General features: G+C 33.8%; 2 pseudogenes across 1 annotated transcript; one reads left to right on the forward strand and one right to left on the reverse strand.

The window, feature by feature from the left end:
* Positions 1–3,324: 3,324 nt before the first annotated feature.
* Positions 3,325–5,188, forward strand: LOC143542103 (GDP-mannose transporter GONST2-like; annotated as a pseudogene).
* A 5,158-nt stretch (positions 5,189–10,346) lies between these two features.
* LOC143542104 (uncharacterized) lies at positions 10,347–13,662 on the reverse strand (annotated as a pseudogene). The gene is made up of 3 exons (XR_013136851.1): positions 13,557–13,662; positions 12,370–13,339; positions 10,347–10,625 (listed from the first exon to the last, which is right to left on the reverse strand). The product of XR_013136851.1 is annotated as an uncharacterized LOC143542104 (transcript).
* Between the last annotated feature and the right edge of the window lie 5,179 nt (positions 13,663–18,841).

Genomic DNA, 18,841 nt, shown 5'->3' on the forward strand with positions numbered 1-18,841 from the left:
TCCGACGTGTCAAACGGATGATACGCGGTGTCCAGCGTATCCGACGTGGATTTTTTCTCTCCTTTTCTTTGACGAAGGACAAGAGGGTGACCATGGATTCCAAAAGAACGTTAGAATCCTTACTCTGAATTCTTCTGGGTTCCTCCCCCTCCCCCGGTCCCGGTGTTTCGAACGATAAGCATGTCTTGACCGCCATGAGTTTCTCCTTCTTCTTATGTTCTTCAAGGCACTCTTTGAGCGCGTCCTTGTGAGCTCACATGAATTCAGGTGTGATCTCCCATTTTTTCCTAGTCATCTTTTCCTTTTCAGCTCTTAGTCTTTGGTTTTCCTCCTCCGTCTCATCTTCGACCATCATTAGTCCTTCGGTTTCTGGCAGGCTTCCCGAAGAAGGACCCGATTTAGGCAGATCTGTTACTCCATTTTCTGCCGTCATTGCTGGCGCACTTTCATCATCGGAGATAGATTTGAGGGTCGACGGCATACCGTTTGGATTCAGGCTGGTCATCTCGTCTAAAACTGTGGGTGGGACTGCTATTTACACGGGTCCCACAGATGGCGCCAATGTTGAGACCTCAAGTGAATTATGTTAATATTGAACGTGTGTGACTTTGAAGTCTTGTTTATCCGTTTTAGGTGAGGTCGATCGTATGCCGGTGAATGGTGGTTTTTCCGTTATATTGATTGAACATAGCATATTACAACAAGAATGTCTACATATATAGGGTCCCGGGGGAATCTTTCCCGAGACCGTTACCCTAGTGTCTAGCCTATTGTCCAGTAGTAATTTCCCTTACTCTCTAACTTCCACAGGAGGCTTGCTATTGTCCGCTGGGTATGTCCTTTCCTCCGGGAGTACGTAATCTCCAGCTTTGTCGGATGCCAGAGCAATTGCGACCTTACTATTGCTTCTTGGGCCTTACAAGGTTAAATATGAGGTAACCTCTTCAGTTTGTTATGCTATACTACGTTCTTAAGCCTGGAGATTAGATGTCAACGAACCCCGTGAAAGCTAGATACAACAATATTTGTCGACAAATCCTAAAAGAAATGTTCTTGATACACTGTCTAGAACATGAAAAAAAAATGTTACAACTAATAGGATATACCATAGGGTCGAATATAAAAAATAACATAATATAGAACGTAACAAATATGGTGGTTATCATTACAGTGGCGAATCTAGACGAAAATCTAAGAGGTAACGTTCAATTTTTTTTACCATATTTCATACAATGTAAACGATTATTTTTACCTTAGTTTATACAATAACAATTATTTTTTTGCCGTATTTCATATAATATATATATATATATATTTGAATTTGGTGTTGGATCGATATCATCATTTTCTTGAAATTTTCGTTTAAAAAGATTGATAATAAGACATTGTTGTTTCATCTTTCAAGCTCCCTAATTTTCACACAAACAAAATTTAAACCATAAATACATAATCAATTCTAATTTAAACATTAACCCTAAATCTCTAATCAATTCCAATTTACATTATTCAAATACCCAATAAATCATAATCAATCATTCAAATATTCAATTGCCTAAAAATAATTCCAAATTAACAATTTATCTAATAAAAGTAAACAATTACAAGTTTAGATTTAATTAGAAGAATACCTAAATTGAACATGTAGAAGTCGAACTATGCATGAGGTACTGAGGGATCACCGGCTGTCGACTACTGAGCTGCAACGTGGATGTCAGGACCCAGTGGAGGTCCGGTGACCAGAGGAGGGCAACATGGGTTGGGTTATCGTGGGGTGGACGGTGGCTGAATGAAACTTTGTTTTATTGAATATTGATATAAGACCTAAATCAAGCGTCCACGCATAAAGGAACAACGAACAATGGTTTTATTTGATTTGGGCTAAAATTTGGTTAGGCTTTAACTGGTTTTAACTTTTAATTTGGTTGCACTTTAAACTAAGAGGGGTAACATTATATTTTTTCAGGGGTAGCGAAAATACGAAACCATCAAAAAATAAAAAAATTTGCACTAGCTACATCTGCCACCGGTTATCAAGATATATTAGTTAAAGCACAATTACGATAACAAAGCATACCAATAGCCAGATCTTTTCATACGGAAAAACTATAACAACAATCGTACCCTGTAAATCCCAAAATAGCTAGGCTATCGGTAGGGTTTAGAGAAGATAGGATGTAGGCAAATCATACATGTATTGTTGTATCACATATGATAAAGATATTTGCTTCCAATAAGTCCCTCAGCTTCAAAAATGTTATCCGTACCGGTGAGTTGTAAAAAGAATATATTTAACCAATATAGATTGCATGTTAACTTTTAGAAAGTAAAATTCATCAACAAGAACTGAAACCTAACTTGTTTTCTTTCTGCCTAAATATATAGACGGTAGACTATAGGTTTAAAAGGTTAAAAATAAGTTCATTTTTAAATAAGTGGACATGACCCCTCATAAATGGACCGGGCTCCAAATAACCTTTCAAACTATGGGCTAAATTTACACCTCAACTCAGAAGAAAGCCCATACAAATATATTCAAATTAAAAAAAAAAAGAAAATCAGGTAGCTACACCGGCGCCATTTTCTCCGGCGAGAAACACCAACGTTCACTCAACACACACATTCAGGAACACTTGCAGTTGAAGCCATCGATAACATGCAACCTCATGTTGACTTTTTAACGGTGCGTCAGCCAGCCTCGATATCAGTTAACAATTATTCCAACCTAACCCTGGAATCACGCGCTATTTTTAAATGTTGCTTCAATTCTGTACTTGAAGATAATCTGCAGTTTAAGATGCTTTTCTCTCTGTTGTACCTTATTCTGTTTTCAATCTACGGTGGACCATATATATATACGTAATACGTTCGTTCAGTTCAGTTATTCCACTCACCAGATATTCGGTTTCTGTAAAATATCCTCCCAATCTGTTAGCTTACTTTATCGGATTTCGGTTATTCTGCTTAAAAAAATACATGAAATGAAGGTATAAAAGCTAGAAATATATGAAATGAAAATATGAATGGTTCAGTTCGGTTCGGTTAATTTCAGTTAACTGAGGAGGATACATAAAAAAAAAAAAACAAATGATATCGATTTTCGTTTTTGTCTGTTTTTGGTTGATTTGGTTAAACCCTAAAACAATTTGGTACTTTGGGATCTTGCAACTTAGAATCATCAAACACAAATTCTTCAACACTATCCCTGTATTTGATAATTGCTTAGTAGGTTATTGTGATGATTGCTCCAAGTGTTAGATTTTGGTAATGATTTTGACTTGTTTTTGATATCCTACTATTGACAACAGGCATCTTGTATGTTTGATTGGTTGCAATGTCAACTGAGTTAAAGTTGAATGTTATTATTGATCCTGATGTCAAGGAGTCAGATTTCAACTCTCCACGTGAGATTTCATCACACAGCGGAAAGGCAAACGTGGTGCGCAGCCTCATTGGTGGTCTGCTTCCTCAAGGAAATAGGCAAGGTGGATTTATGTTATCAACTACAGAGCGCAGAGTAGCAAATGAAAGGTGAGATCAAAATGACGTTTTAATAGAAGCTGTTTTTGGTAACCGAGAGAATTGTGGATGCAGATCAAGAGGCAGTCAGGTCATGTCTGAGGAGGATGAACTTAATGTTGACACGGATGAAAAGAGGATACATGAATCCAGAGTTAGATCTGGACCGTTGATTTCTGGAACTGCATACTGTCTGTCTTCTTGCAGCATGATATTGCTCAACAAAGTTGTTCTTTCAAGCTATGCTTTCAATGCCCTGGCATATCATTGATGCTTTATCAGGTAATTATAACTTATATAGCCTAGATGTATATCATTATGTGATGCGCATCACTAGTCGAGTTTTGAATTCTTGATATTTGTTTCACATTGTCCATAAAAAGGTTCTTTATTTATTTTATTTGCATAATCTCATTAGTTCTATCATAGTTATCATTTTGGGCTTATTTGGAGCAGTTTCACTGGAGAAGCTAAACTGGAAGCTGGTTAAGGTGTGGATACCTGTCAATTTGATATTTGTGGGCATGCTTGTTTCAGGCATGTATAGGTATGTCATTGGCAAGAATTCCGGTTTCTTAAAACAACATATCAATATGTAAAGGTGTCAAAATGAGGGTGGTAAATCTTTTCAGTTTGAAGTATATAAATATTGCAATGGTTACCATCCTGAAGAATATGACAAACATATTAACAGCAGTTGGTGAACTATATATATTCCATAAGCGACAAAGCCAGAAAGTATGGACCGCGATGTTTCTTATGGTATGTCTTTCTGTACTCTTAACTTTAATTTTCTCAAATTACTTAATCTTTGACTGCATAAAGTTTTGAAATTTACTAAAAAGAACTACCAAATACATGAAAGTTTTCATTTTTTTTTGTATCATAACACTTGCAGACCATATCTGCTGTAACGGGTGGTATTACTGACCTCTCGTTTGATGCAACGGGTTATACATGGCAACTAGTGAATTGTGTTTTAACTGCAAGCTACTCAGTATGCCGTTTACATTTTGTTTTACAAGCCATTGCCTTAATACTATTTTTGCATTAGAACTGTTACATTTTATCTTTTGTGTTCAAAAATATTAATATTTGTACCTTTTAAGCAGCTCACCCTACGACGAGTCATGGACACAGCAAAATCTGGATCGCTAAACGAGGTTTCCATGGTGTTGCTGAATAATTTGTTATCGTTACCGTTTGGCGCATTCTTGATCATCATATTTGATGAATGGACTTATGTAATCAGCGCGTAAGAAAACTCCATTTTTAAAACCATTTTCAGTACTATTAAAATTTTCACTCTCATCTGCTTATGTTTTTTTTTTCAGGGATGTGATCAAGATTCCCATGTTTTGGGCCGTGGCAACTGTTAGCGGGCTTCTTGGGCTCGCCATTAGCTTTACCTCCATGTGGTTTTAAACCAAACCGGTCCAACCACTTACAGTTTGGTGGGCTCGCTAAACAAGATTCCTATCTTGGTTGCTGGTTTAGTGTTGTTTAATGTTCCACTTAGCCTGCCAAATCTTTTCAGTATACTTTTTGGTAACCAATATGATTTCTACAGTCTACACATGAACAACCATTTTGTTTTTATCTGTGTTCTTATATGTGCTATTTTTTAGGTTTATTTGCGGGTATATTCTTTGCGAAAGCCAAGATGTCTTGATCTGTGAGTCAAGTATCTTCTGCCAGTTACAATTTGAAATGAGTCTGGGAAGAATGAAATTGGTAAACCATAATGGATCAAAATTTATTTACAAGCTGATATGGCCCAAAGGCACACCAGAATGGAAGATGCCAACTTGCTAAGTATAACAGTATTTTTATTTTCTTAATAACATATACCTTAATATCCTCATTCACTTTTTCTTATACTTTAGCTTAGAAATGTGGGGCGGGCTGGTATTTGTCTACGATTTGTGTGAACCGGGCCTCTCCAGTTTCGTCGATTTGTGTGAACCGGGCTGGTATCATGTATGTGGCCCAAAATACAAAATTTGTTTGAGAACTAACACCAAAGTACACAATTTTAATCTTATTTAGTTATTTTAAAACTAGTCTATACTGTTTTAATATAGTTAATTTTCTCTTGCTATCTGATCTTAGATATATAATCTCATATTTATATGCATTAACTGAAACTCCTAGCAGACAACTACTAGAGTTAATTACTTTTTGTTCATTAAGGTTATTTCAAAAGTTTTTGATTTAATCCTTATGATTCATTTATATTAATATTGGGCTTCGAGATTTGCTAGATTTGCACATCTCTGAGGACCTGATAGGGTGTATGAGTTCTTGGAGATGCCGGATTAAAGTTATGGACTTCTAGGGAGTGTATAGATTATGCCGTAGCTTTGACCCGTGCCTTAGCCTTACCTTTTTATTTGCCCACGCCTTATTCTTGCCTTAGCGTTATCTTGACATATACCCTTGAAGGGGGTTAGGACTACCTTTAAATGTTTATTTGATCTAGTATTTGTTGCTAATATAGCCTAATAACTACTTCATGTTACTTATGTATGGCGGTTGCTTGTTTTGTCTCTCCTAGCCACATTTTTCATCTGTTTTTTGAAATACAAACATGTAAAAATATTAAAGGATTTTTGAAGTCGGGGAGCAATCTCTATATCCCTTTGGATAGAGAAAAGATTTGTCATCATAACACCCTTTCCAGACCTTACAAATAGCTCGCGATGTGTGAGATTTTACTTGATAGGTTTGTTTGTTATATTTTCGATCTTGTTTTAACACATCATTGTTAGTTGTCATCTCTCAAATTCATCACTCACTTCTTTGTGTCCGATATGAATCTTACTCCTATATGGTCATAAAAGAGAGTTTACACCAACCCTCCCTTTGGTTAAAATTTCAGCTTTCATCCTTAGCTATAAAAAATTTCAGCTTTCATCCTTAGCTATAGAAAAGAAAATTTGAGGAAGGTGATGTGACACTGACAAATGAAAAAGAGAGAGACAGTGCAAGTAGTGTGTAGTGGCTAAACTTGAGCTAAGTTATAGGGGTGACTGAGCTCAATACCTACAAAATTTTCGGACGAAATCGCGAAAATTTACTATATGAAGCGAAAAAATGAGGGTGACCTAGGACACCTTGCCCCCTCATAAGCTACGCCCTTGGTAGTGTGCGAAGTTAGAGACGATACAAACAAGTGTATTTCTTGTTGCTAAAGCATAGAACGTTACTGAAATTTAGTTCATTTTAGTGACTAGTTAACCTGGTAAAATACCTTTTCCTAAACTTGATAGGCATTCGAGTACCGAAAGATGATAACACTGCTGAAAATATTCAGGTGCCCGTCAGCACACATAACCTAACATATGTTTTAAAAGAAACCATAAATGTATCCCTTGTTTCGGTGGAGACCACGCAAACCAACACGTTCTAGTAGATCGAATGACACTTGCTAGCAATCGATGGTTAAAGTCTCATAAGAGATGATCATCGATTCACTTTGGATCCTACCATGGTGTCGTTTCCTGTTGCTAGATTGATTGACATGAACAAGTCGAATGGAACCATCTTTTGTTATCTAAATGTCAACAAATTTTGGACATAGTAGGTGAGTAATATGACATGATTATGGTTTGCTGATGATCCATAAAATGATATTGATATGGTGCTTGCACATGCAAATGTCACAAAAGAGTATGGCATGTAGCTAAATGCTACCATCTCCATTAACATGGTTTGGGCGTCATTTTGTGTTTGGATTCGGTTACCAAATCAATGACTTCATTATTTTACAAATCAGTTTGGCCAGACCATGCCTATTTCCCATTCAACCCACTAGACAGTCAGCATAACCCATATGTTTTATTTTTATATAATAAATGAAAATAAGTTGTTACTAGTCTTATTTGTTTAATGTAGTAATAAAATTGATGGTACCTACAACAATACTAAGTTGTATTTTATAAATTTATAACTTATTATAACTTAGGGGTGTTCATGATTCTATCAATTCTGACAAGCTGACCGCGGCTTGGGAAGCGAAAAACCTAAACTGACCGGGTCGATAAAAAATTTAGTTTGTATTAAACTGATAAAATCGTTTCAAAGTATTATACATATACACATAAATAAAAGAGGTCCAACTATAGGTTTAGTTTACACATTTGATTTCATGTTTCAAACCCATCCACCAAACCATTAATCAGATGCTCATATTACAAACATAGACTAAACTCTATACATTTCATATTGTTTGAAAAGTCAATTTGCTTCAGTTTCTACGGTTTCATCGATTGTAAGCAAAAGCAACCTAGTTAACATGTATAAGAGAGAGAAAAAAAAAGATACGCTGAAAAAATAACAAGAGAAATACCCGGTCACTCTAACACAAAACTATGTAATTATGAATACAAATGAAGTTTGAATTCCTGAGAAAAGATCGTGAAATCAGAGTAACTACTGCAATTAGTTATAACAAATTTTGACACTAGCTTGTTGTCAAACTTTAAATTACATGAAAGCCATTTTTCGAAATTCATTACTAATTTTCTTCTTTTATAACTGTAGTAGAAGGAACAGTTTCAAAACATCGCCCATGGTGTTTAAAATAAATTAAGTTTTTACAATGACGGTTAGAAGTGTTAATATTACAAGCAAGAATTTATGTTTCATTTTATATTTTTCTATTATGACAATAAACTCCTACACTTCTAAACATTCTCTTAAATTTACGCTATTTTAGCTACAACGCGACTTAAACTCTCACCGTGAAACAAACTTTCACCTTATCTAACACCTTGATACCATTGAGCTATAAGCCCTTTAATATCTCTTTCACTTCCTAATGAAACTTTTAAACATGTTTGAAGTTTAATAAGCATTCTAGTTCACTCATCTATTTTTATTATGATGTTAATTGATTCGGTGTTTACCTTTTAACAATTTAACTTTTGTTACTTAAATAACTAAGAAATATTTATTAACCATTTAGTTATGAGTTTACAGATGATTATCTTGCTAGTTTTTGGTTTACAATTTCATTAACATCGAATTGTTTTATAAATTAATCAGATGTGAACTAACACCAATTCATCTGTAAATTTTCGCTAGTTTACATGTGAGCTTACATTAAACTTTAATCATAAGTGGAATATAAAAGAAGCATGTTAAATTCAAAGTGTAAATTCATATGTGAACTAATGTACTAATTAAGTTTAATTTATGGTGTAAAGTCGCATGTGATTAACATGTAAACTAAAATATTAACGGAAGATATAATTTTCGTGTATCATCTTTTCACCGTCTATGGTAAACAAAGTGTATGTTTCAGTATGAAGTTCAAATCGTACTCCAATAAGCTTCGCATATATGATATGTCCCATAATTCCTTATTAGCCGGTTAGTATTCCTATTTAATGCATAAAGGACACACACATCTATAAACCAATTCCACGACCAATCTAAACACAACATGCATAAAAAGACACTATGAACTAGTAGTATATTATCGATGAAGATGAATATTTAAGCATCTGAGAGCTCTTTACAATAACAAGATCATCCTCGTTTCTTTTCGGTATTAAGGCAAGTAATTTTGTAACACCACTTACTTCAGCTTACTATTATGTGTTTTTTTTCCATATTTAAACGATGACAACAACAAAAATGGAAAGGCACGTTAGGCACCAACTTTTATAATAATTTATATAGCTAGTAATTAACGTGAAACACATGTTGATATTTTTTTGACATGTAAAGCATCTTTCATATGGTTAACCTATTAGGCCATTATTATTATTTTTTTTTGAAAAAAGAAAAGATAACTTGCAAATTGCAATCACCTTTTTTTTTTCTCGCCACGCAATGTTGGATTTTGACTTCTGTTGATTCTTTAAAGCATTTCAAACCATTAGACATAGATTTTTATACATAAATATTCAAAGGACTGATAATTATGTCTTAGAAAGGTATATATATTTAAAAGTATGATGAAATAAATTAAGTGAACTAATGTGCCATTTATCTTGTTATTGTTAACAACAACAAATTTTATTAACATAATTCCGTCATACCTTCCAATTACAAAGAGAATTAAACTATCATATTGTGAGAAAGCACGCATCATACTACTGGACTAATTGATTATGGGTGTCATATATGTATTTTCTAATCATTATAGTCATAACAATCGTATGTTGATGCAAAACCCACGGGGCACCATTAGACACCAAGGTAGTCCAGACGGAATTTTATGCAAAACTGTGTTAACAACACCCTATAATGACAAGTGTCTAAGCAAAGACGGTGTCGTGACAGAGTATGTCGGGCATCTCTGGAATCTTAGCATACAAGACACATGTGCAGTCCGTTTATTCATGTTCATGCACCATTTTTGCCTAAATGAGACGTGTCAGATTGTAGTGTTTACATGAAAATCCATCCGGGATACACTGGCGTCTAGTTATTGTTATATCCGTAGGCAAATTACTAAGTACATACATATTATATTGTTTTTATTATAAATTGCATGCGTATAATGTGTTGTATTATAATTTTCCGAGTTTTTTCAATTAACATATGTATTTATTTGTTAATAAAACTAAAACAAACAAAATAAATTAATACCTTTAATGCACGACAAAACTTTCCATTCGCCCAATTTCATTTTTCCATTTAATTTATAAATAAAAAAAAACTTAATTACAAATTTCTTCCCTTTTGAGTGGAAAACCAAAATTGTTAAAAAAAAATACCCTATCACCATGAAACGACCAATTCGCCTCCAAATCGTTTATTACCCCAACTATCTAAGCTAAACCTGGACCCGAACCTTTACAAAAAAAAAAACCCCGAACCTTGTACGACGGTTTTTAATTTACACGTCACTCAAAAACGTATCATCTGATGCATCAAGAGGGAAACAAGTGTCTTCACCTCCGGTATTCCATAGGAAATGTGCATAATTGGCAGCATAATAAGAGTTATTAGGATCGGCTGAAATTGCCTCCAAGTAAGTCTCTTCGGCCGCCCACAAATCTTTTCGAACTAGCCATAAAAAACTTGCGTATTTGTTTAGTGCTTCTGCGTCCTTGGGTTCAACCATAGAAGCTCTTTTGAAGTAGTCCTCGGCTCTGTTTGACAAAATGTATGTAAATTTAATGTAACGTGCAAAAACAAAAAAGAAAGTTGAAAAATAAACATCAACTTTATAAAACCACCACATATTGTTGAAGCCCCACATGGGAGAAAAAAAGATTGAGGGAGACATTTCTTTAAATATTTAAATGTTTGTATTGGCTAGAATCAGGAGGTGGGGCCCGGTTGTCCCGTCAATATGTTGGTTTTTTCTATAGAAGGGGTTTTCTCAAGAAAATGAATTCGTGTCCTGGTTATAGTCCGTAGGTAAAAAAATCTTATGAACATTGTCGTAAACTGTTAGAAACCAATCAAACCATTGAAATGAAGGATGTTAATATCTATACCGTTTAATATCTATTTTTATTATAAGTAAACTAGTATTTATCCAGCGCAACGGAGCAGGTCGTTAAAACCGGGGCAGTGGTAAAACCCAAGCAGCGTTGTCAGTCGCATGTGTTGAGACGGTAAGTCGACATGAATTGGCCGGTGTCGGTTACGTGTGTTATTGTACCATAACTAAAATCAAATTCAAAGCAAAAATAATAAGAGGTGGACCAATGAGGTGGCGTCGGTCGGTAAACTCAGGTGTTGGTAAAACCTGAACATTTTGTCGATCCCGGGCGTTGAGGCGGTGAGTCTACACGAATTGATCGGTTGGTTTATGTCATGCTCGTTATGGTACCAAAACTAAAACAAAAACAAAACAAATCAACATTCGGCCGGTTTTCGTTACGTTTGTTACGGTACTGAAACTAAAACAAAAAGCATTGTCTACTCGAATTCGATCGGTTTCGTCATGTTCGTTACGGTACCGGAACTAAAACAAAAGGCATTAAGTCTACTCGAATTCGATCGGTTTAGTCACGGTACCGGAACTAAAACAAAACACATAATTGATATTCGGCCGATTTTGTTACGTTTGTTACGACCAAAACTAAAACAAACCAAAAAAGACCTACGTGGTTCCGCAAAGTGGCCCAACCAGGACTTTACGGCACCAAATTCTTTAATTGTATTATATAATAATTGTATTCATTAATAACAATTCTTAGGATTTTTGAAAGATTAAAACAAAATTAAGGTTTTGAAAAAAACTTTTGTTTAAAGTTCAAACCGTTAAACTGTTAAAATCAAACCGTAAATACCAGCCGTTTCACCCAACTCAACAAATCTAGGTAATGTTGTTTGTCTTTTTCCAAAATCATAAATAGTATTCAGTTTACATTTTCATCATCAACAACCGAATCAAACTACGAATATTCCTTCAATAAACATTACAAAAAAAGAATAAAAAAAGTCTAGGTTATATTAATAGAAATATAATGGTATTTATTTACCATCATTTAAAAAAAAACGAAAATCAACTCTTAAAATCCACTTTAATGAATGCTTTGGTGGATAAACATCAACTAGTCATTTTTAATAGAAATATAAGCATTTTCAAAGGAAAAAGAAAGATTAAAATTTAAAAAGATTATTAATATTTTAGGTATATTATGTAGTGGTAGGAATGAAAACTAAACTATTTATGTCTCAAGTTCGATTATAAGAGTGTTCGGGTTTGTGGACCTTCGAGCGAGTAGGTTTTCTCCAAAACTGAAGATAGTTTGGAGACGCTTAAGGACTCCATATGGCTGGGTTGGGCCAGCTATCGATGACCTTTTGTTATTAGGTCATCCCATACAAAGTACCAGGGCAATTTTCTATTTAGAAAAAAATTACTCTACATTTTAGTACCTATCGTAATCACGCGCGACGAGGTAGAGAAAGTAAGCATAATTAGCCAAAAGCAGCGGGTTATCGGGTTCTCTTACCAAACCCGCTTGATACACACCCTCCGTCCTCACATGCTCCTCCACATCTTCTTCTTCCTCAATCGTCACCGTCACCGGAGCCACAAACCCACTCATCATCTCCCGATCAATCACACCCTGCATCCTATCAACTTCATCCACAATCCAACTCCACGTCTCCCGTTCACTGTCCAACGAATACGCCAAAGACCGATCAAACGTCTCGTCACCGTCAGTTCCACCGGCAACCGCCGGTAACTTCCCACCGCCGCCGTTGTTTCCACCAATCTACGTCGTTCTTCCACCGGATTTTACAGAAAATGTCGTAATCGATGAAGAAAACTTCCGATAACTAGTTTCCACGGCGGCGGCGGGAGTCGGCGGTGATGTGGCGGTGGTGAAACTGTGTGACATTGAGTGGACGCTGTAATTGGCTAAGAGGATCATGACGTACACCATTAGAGTAGGCGTTTGAGAGAATACTTGCCGGAATAGCCAAACAAAAGACGCGTTCATCTCGTTCTGAACCCTAATTAAAATCTCGTGTAAATCTTCGTAGAACAAAAGCTCTCGGATCTGAATTGTGAAGCTTTGAAGCTCCCGGATGATAAACACCATGGACGAAAATGCCCTCTTCACTGCACAATAACCGAAAACGTCGTAGTTTTGTGTATCTGAGTATTCTGAGCTTGCCGTGACAGCTCGTTTGACCGGCTGGTGGTTTCGCGTTGACTTTGATTGTTTTGTAATCAAATTTGTTCCGTATATGGTGGACTTGAGAAGGAGTTGAGTGAAACGCTGTCGTTTTGATGACTGTGATGATATTGTGTAGGCTAGGGTGTGTTGTGATGGATTCAGACGAATATTCGCCATTTTAGTTGTCATGGAGAGAAGTTGAGATTAATACTTAAAACCTGAAAAAGTAAAGATGAAGCAAAAAAATTTCTATAAAAGGAAGTCAAATCATTAATTTGTCTTCGTATATAATAAAAAAAGGATCCAATTACAATAAAAAATTAACTGATCGGGAGCGTTAATATTGGATCGAGAAACAAAAACCGATGGGAATTAGTACAGTAATCGAGGGAGATTGTAACGAATTAACTGAATGAGGTATTGAGATTTACTGACCTAGAGAAACTGTGTTCTTTATCGCCGGAGTTTATGGTGTTGGTGAATGTTTTCCGGCCAAGTAGGAGGGACAGTGGGTAGACAAGAGAGGTGTGATGGCTATATATATGTGTGTGTATATAGCACGGTAGATTCCTTTCCACATAAAAAATCTTGGCCAACATGAATCAGTCACATCGTATAGTATACTTGTGTGTATTTATTTTAATTTATACCATGTTCAACGTCTTCAGAATCTTGTCGTAACAACCACACACTACACATGAAAAGTAAACAGACTGCTTGTTTAATTTAAACAGCAGAAAACAAGAAGTTTTAAAAACAATTATTAATCCGTCTCTCATAGTACAACAGCAAAGAGTGGTTGCATTGCCGGAGTAGGCTACCGAGCTTGAAAAACACTTTCAAGATCGTTGGAATCAAAATAAATGTTAAGTGTTCTTGATAGCACACAAAGTATCTTAAGATTGTTGATTTCCTCGTCTCATTGAACCAAAGACTCACCTTTGTTTATATAGTGATTAGTGTATAGAAGGAAAAGGTTACCAGAAGTTAAAGGTAGCTTAAGAGTCAACGAAATTAAAACGAAAATAAATGGCATTGGACGTCGTCAATATCATTATTTTGTTTTAATGTTTTGAAACTTCAGCTGCATTTTTTCAGCGTTTGTACTACAATGAAAACTAGTCTGAGAACATCATTATTTCACTTGTCGGCTTAAAGTTTCGACAATTTTAACATCTTTATCATTCATCTTTGCTTCATTGTTAACACGGTTTTGTAGTGAAACTCTTTCAACATAGAACCCCAAATGAAGTACTTAACATTTATATAAAGGCAGTTACATATAAATATTTATGTTCAAAATTAAAAGAAAAAAAATAACATTTCCCTATGTTGTAGCTAAGATCTTGTCAAAGTGATCCAGTAAAGGTTTGTGCGTTACATCTACAAGAAAACTTCCCCATATTGCCTCAAATACAATTCCGGAACTCTAGATCAGCTCGGTTTTATAACACATAAAATTCAAATTCTAATATACCACTATGACTTATAATGGTACTCAATTATTCATGGCTAAACGTAATCTCTTTATGTACTTGCCATACCCTCTTTCCTACACTTTCATTTTCTTCAATAATTTTATTTGACATATTAATATTTACTATCATTATAAAATGTATTTAAAAAATAATGATATAACGCCTTTATAAAACGATAAAACGTTTTGTATATATATATATATATATATATATATATATATATATCTTATCATATGCCTCACACACGACAAGGAGATCATTTAAATATTTTTTGATACGTTCGAATGCATGAAATTAATGTCACATGAGAAAAGAATCAGCTTGTTGATCAAATCGTATATTATTTAATTTGTTTTATTAATGAAAAATGTATTTCTTTCTTAAAGTAAGCTATCTCTAAATATTATTTAAAAACAAAAACACACCCTAAAAGTATTAAAACACTTGTAGAAAAAAAATGTTTTTATTCCTTTTAATTTAAAAAAACGTTTTTTACATAAACAATTTTTTTGTTATTTAGAAAACAAAAAAAAATGTATTATAATATAAAAAAAAAGATTAAAGGAAAAGAAAAACTCTTAAATGATAAAAAAAAAACTGTTTTTAATTAATAATGACAATAAAAGATGACAAAATGACAAAGAATAAATATAAATGTTTAAATTTTTATTAATGTAAAACTTGGGAGAGAAAGTATGTTTAGTAAAAATAAAGGGGATGAGGGTACGTTTAGCAACACCCATTCAAAACTACTTGTATAATGATGAGTAAATCGGATGAAGTTTCAAGTAGCATTTTAACAATGTAAAAGATGGGTAGTGGAAGGAGAACTGAAGGTTTTTTTCGAGGATGATAAAGCTTATATGCCTTGAATGTTTTAAGACATTCTTGAATGTTTTAAGACATTTAATGATCTTCGTTATGGTGTTTTGTTCATCCATGCTATTCACATTGCAGCATGTAAAGGTCAATGACGATGGTCCGAAGCATTATACGGCAGTTTTTAGGTATTACCCATTAGATAAATATATCATAGATAGGGACATTTCCACGTCGACATGTTAAGAGACAATTTCATTAAATACTAGGCATCCTTCTTTAAATGAAGCGCATGTCTTGTTGGTGTGGCCAAGTTATTACCCTTTCGGAAGCTAAATCAATTAAGGACAATTAAGGAGAACTATTGACGTTTTTGCATTAGATGCGCAAATATTTCTCTGATGTAGTGATTAGTGAACATGCTTCATTTAAATATGAAACATGTTTATTAGGGATGAATTCGGTATCGATACAAAATTGTTTTACATTCTATATATATTATTCTTTTTTTGTTTTTAAATTCTCTAATCAACTATACATACGAAATGGTAAAACTTTCTAGGGATACCTGGATACTAGACTTATTATATAAATTCTAAAATTCATGTTGACTTCTTTTGGTAAAATTTTCTCCTTTCAGTTTTACTAACGGGGATCTACTAAAAAGAGAGATATAATGCTTTTATAAAAGATTAATGGCATGTACGTTGTAATCAATAATCGGTTTAAAATTATATAAAAGAAATGGTTTGTTAATATAAACAAATAAATTGTTTGTTTGAAATAAATAACTTTTGTTCGTTCAAAAATAATAAATAAATACTTTTTAACTAAAAATATGTTAGAAATGGACAAACACATAAGAACAAAATGTTGAGATGATGTGGAAAACACCATTAAGAGCATTATCAGAACTCAACAAAATCTCTACTCGTGACTAAATTAGGAGTGACAAATGTGATCTATTGAGTTGAATGAGTTGTATCACAATCTATATAATGGAGAGAAGTTGAGATTAATACTTAAAACCTGAAAAAGTAAAGATGAAGCAAAAAAATTTCTATAAAAGGAAGTCAAATCATTAATTTGTCTTCGTATATAATAAAAAAAGGATCCAATTACAATAAAAAATTAACTGATCGGGAGCGTTAATATTGGATCGAGAAACAAAAACCGATGGGAATTAGTACAGTAATCGAGGGAGATTGTAACGAATTAACTGAATGAGGTATTGAGATTTACTGACCTAGAGAAACTGTGTTCTTTATCGCCGGAGTTTATGGTGTTGGTGAATGTTTTCCGGCCAAGTAGGAGGGACAGTGGGAAGACAAGAGAGGTGTGATGGCTATATATATGTGTGTGTATATAGCACGGTAGATTCCTTTCCACATAAAAAATCTTGGCCAACATGAATCAGTCACATCGTATAGTATACTTGTGTGTATTTATTTTAATTTATACCATGTTCAACGTCTTCAGAATCTTGTCGTAACAACCACACACTACACATGAAAAGTAAACAGACTGCTTGTTTAATTTAAACAGCAGAAAACAAGAAGTTTTAAAAACAATTATTAATCCGTCTCTCATAGTACAACAGCAAAGAGTGGTTGCATTGCCGGAGTAGGCTACCGAGCTTGAAAAACACTTTCAAGATTGTTGGAATGAAAATAAATGTTAAGTGTTCTTGATAGCACACAAAGTATCTTAAGATTGTTGATTTCCTCGTCTCACTGAACCAAAGACTCACCTTTGTTTATATAGTGATTAGTGTATAGAAGGAAAAGGTTACCACAAGTTAAAGGTAGCTTAAGAGTCAACGAAATTAAAATGAAAATAAATGGCATTGGACGTCGTCAACATCATTATTTTGTTTTAATGTTTTGAAACTTCAGCCGCATTTTTTCAGCGTTTGTACTACAATGAAAACTAGTCTGAGAACGTCATTATTTCACTTGTCGGCTTAAAGTTTCGACAATTTTAACATCTTTATCATTCATCTTTGCTTCACTGTTAACACGGTTTTGTAGTGAAACTCTTTCAACATAGAACCCCAAATGAAGTACTTAACATTTATATAAAGGCAGTTACATATAAATATTTATGTTCAAAATTAAAAGAAAAAAAATAACATTTCCCTATGTTGTAGCTAAGATCTTGTCAAAGTGATCCAGTAAAGGTTTGTGCGTTACATCTACAAGAAAACTTCCCCATATTGCCTCAAATACAATTCCGGAACTCTAGATCAGCTCGGTTTTATAACACATAAAATTCAAATTCTAATATACCACTATGACTTATAATGGTATTCAATTATTCATGGCTAAACGTAATCTCTTTATGTACTTGCCATACCCTCTTTCCTACACTTTCATTTTCTTCAATAATTTTATTTGACATATTAATATTTACTATCATTATAAAATGTATTTAAAATATAATGATATAACGCCTTTATAAAACGATAAAACGTTTTGTATATATATATATATCTTATCATATGCCTCACACACGACAAGAAGATCATTTAAATATTTTTTGATACGTTCGAATGCATGAAATTAATGTCACATGAGAAAAGAATCAGCTTGTTGATCAAGTCGTATATTATTTAATTTGTTTTATTAATGAAAGATGTATTTCTTTCTTAAAGTAAGCTATCTCTAAATATTATTTAAAAACAAAAACACACCTAAAAGTATTAAAACACTTGTAGAAAAAAAATGTTTTTATTCCTTTTAATTTAAAAAAACGTTTTTTACATAAACAATTTTTTTGTTATTTAGAAAACAAAAAAAATGTATTATAATATAAAAAAAAAGATTAAAGGAAAAGAAAAACTCTTAAATGATAAAAAAAAACTGTTTTTAATTAATAATGACAATAAAAGATGACAAAATGACAAAGAATAAATATAAATGTTTAAATTTTTATTAATGTAAAACTTGGGAGAGAAAGTATGTTTAGTAAAAATAAAGGAGATGAGGGTACGTTTAGCAACACCCATTCAAAACTACTTGTATAATGATGAGTAAATCGGATGAAGTTTCAAGTAGCATTTTAACAATGTAAAAGATGGGTAGTGGAAGGAGAACTGAAGGTTTTTTTCGAGGATGATAAAGCTTATATGCCTTGAATGTTTTAAGACATTCTTGAATGTTTTAAGACATTTAATGATCTTCGTTATGGTGTTTTGTTCATCCATGCTATTCACATTGCAGCATGTAAAAGTCAATGACGATGGTCCGAAGCATTATACGGCAGTTTTTAGGTATTACCCATTAGATAAATATATCATAGATAGGGACATTTCCACGTCGACATGTTAAGAGACAATTTCATTAAATACTAGGCATCCTTCTTTAAATGAAGCGCATGTCTTGTTGGTGTGGCCAAGTTATTACCCTTTCGGAAGCTAAATCA

Source organism: Bidens hawaiensis, unplaced genomic scaffold (genome assembly GCF_021521415.1).
Source record: "Bidens hawaiensis isolate Kalapana, Puna unplaced genomic scaffold, B.hawaiensis_p1.1 tig00012782_1, whole genome shotgun sequence".
NCBI lineage: Eukaryota > Viridiplantae > Streptophyta > Magnoliopsida > Asterales > Asteraceae > Bidens > Bidens hawaiensis.